The following is a 2097-nucleotide window of genomic DNA, read 5'->3' as shown; positions in this document are numbered from 1 at the left end:
GAGAGAGAGAGAGAGAGAGAGAGGGGGGGAGGAAGAGAGGGAGCGAGGGAGGGAGGGAGGGAGGAAGCGAGGGAGGGAGAGACAGATGGTCGAAAGGGAGAAAGGCGAGAGAGTATCAGAGAGAATAAATAGAAGGGGGAGAAAGACAAGGAAAGATATTGGAGATGAGGTAGAGGGTGAGAGAGGGGCAGAGAAGCAGAGAAAGATGGGAGAGAGAGAGAGAGAGAAAGAGAGAGGGAGTGCGCGTACATCCAAACTGTACAACAGGTTGTCCCCACGGTTGATCTAATAATAAGGGTATCCTATAAAATAGGAGTGCACACCTGATTCGCATAAAAAATGTGTTTTGTTAACCTTTTATCCGTGTCACTACCGAATGTCTGATTCAACAGCAATATTTTCCTGACTGGACGGGATTGCTTTAATATCCACATTCTTTCACGGGCAGTGTATTCCTTGAAATTCAATTTAGAAACGCACGGTACTACGCCTGGCCTGTACGTGTCGTCCTTTACTGAAAGCAAATAATGATACATATATATATATATATTAGTGGGGGACCCAGTGCAACAATGGCGCCAATGCAATATTGGTTATGTTCCAGAAGAAAGTAGAGAATAATAAATGCTAGTCGAATAATGCAGTAGTAGAGCAACGTGTTTTGAAAAGAAAACATATAGCATAGCGTGAAAGACTACTTATTCTATAATGTTAGTAGTCACTTGTGTTACGTTTCTTTCCGTTACTTTAAGTTTCCCAATGGTAATCCCTACATTTTACACATTTCTCTTTACTGAACATTGTACAATTACCGTAACTATGTACCGTAACTATGGATTCTGAGAGAGCTGCAAGTGGTGGTGTCAAGCGCAAAACCTGTTTGTTAAATTTAGGTAGAGAGAGAGGGAGAGAGAGAGAGAGAGAGAGAGAGAGAGAGAGAGAGAGACAGACTACGTAGTGAAGAATCGCTAGAAAATCCCGCTCGCTGTTAACCATTTTAATACCGGTCCTCCCGAGCGGAAAGATATGCATACAGTAATCCCGTAACCGGTGTGCGGTATAATCCACAATCGTTAATAGTTCGTCGTTCTATTAATTTTTCTTGAGCCTTGTATGCTGAGCAAAATATCTCGGGGAGAGCAATATTTCGTGACTTACTCGAGTAATGCCGAAAAATTACTACTTTTTATGTAGTTTTAAGGAATAAACCGCGTGCGGGGTAAGATGCCTAATGCATCATTTTTTAATGCATCATATTAATACAATCATCTACAGTTATTTACACTCATTAAGCGTAATTTCGCATTTTCCCTCAAATGTATTGAGGGGCTGCAGGAGCGTACGGCCCCGACCAGTGCGATGGTTACTCCAGCAGTGTTGTTACCAGTCTTGTGTTGAGATGATGAAAGGCACAGGATTCTGTTGCTAGTCAGCGCGTCACATAAACGATTGAGAGTCTCCGGCGGTTGCCCGACGGCCGAGGAGCTTGCACGGACCGGCGTGAGTCCATGGCGATGGAGAGCTACTTCGTAAAGGCGCATGAGACGTCGGTCTTCCGGTAGCACATCAACCGCCACCTCACTTTTTCGTGTCGCGTAGAACTTCTGTAGCGAATAGTGACCGAGTATTGTGTGTGTGTGTGTGTGTGTGCGTGCGTGCGCGCGCGCGCGTGCGTGCGTGCGTGCGTGCGTGCGTGCGTGCGCGTGCGTGTGTGTGTATATGTCTACAGTGAGAAACCCTCGGAAGATTGGCAGTTGTCTAGCTTGTTTTAAAAGTGATTTAGCACGAGTTTTCTTCGCCAGATACCGTCTGCCGCAACTCACCGTGGCATCAAGAATTGCTGGCCGATCTCCATTGGTAGATTCGTAATGCGTGCTCAAAAAAACAGCATATATCCATAGGCTCACTATTACGCAGAAGATAACAACTAGAAATGCAACTCTGGTTCCTCGCGCTAGAAAATGTTTTCCTAATAATCGTGGCGTATACATCATTACAATGGTTGACGAACCTTTGTTTTAACTTCTGTAAAAAATTAAATATGGTGAATCATGAAGCTGATCGGTTTAGATTTCATTAACCTGACAGAATTTCAGG

General features: G+C 44.4%; 1 long non-coding RNA gene across 1 annotated transcript; it reads right to left on the bottom strand.

Annotated features, from left to right (window-relative positions):
* Positions 1–357: 357 nt before the first annotated feature.
* On the bottom strand, positions 358–1924 carry LOC106812613. The gene is made up of 3 exons (XR_001394359.1): positions 1824–1924; positions 1385–1604; positions 358–514 (listed from the first exon to the last, which is right to left on the bottom strand). It is a non-coding gene; the product is annotated as an uncharacterized LOC106812613 (long non-coding RNA).
* Between the last annotated feature and the right edge of the window lie 173 nt (positions 1925–2097).

The sequence above is a fragment of the Priapulus caudatus genome, unplaced genomic scaffold (assembly GCF_000485595.1).
Source record: "Priapulus caudatus unplaced genomic scaffold, Priapulus_caudatus-5.0.1 Scaffold666, whole genome shotgun sequence".
Classification (NCBI taxonomy): Eukaryota; Metazoa; Priapulida; class Priapulimorpha; order Priapulimorphida; family Priapulidae; genus Priapulus; species Priapulus caudatus.
The sequence above is the reverse complement of the archived record's forward strand: the minus strand, read 5'-3'. Positions and strand labels throughout refer to the sequence as shown.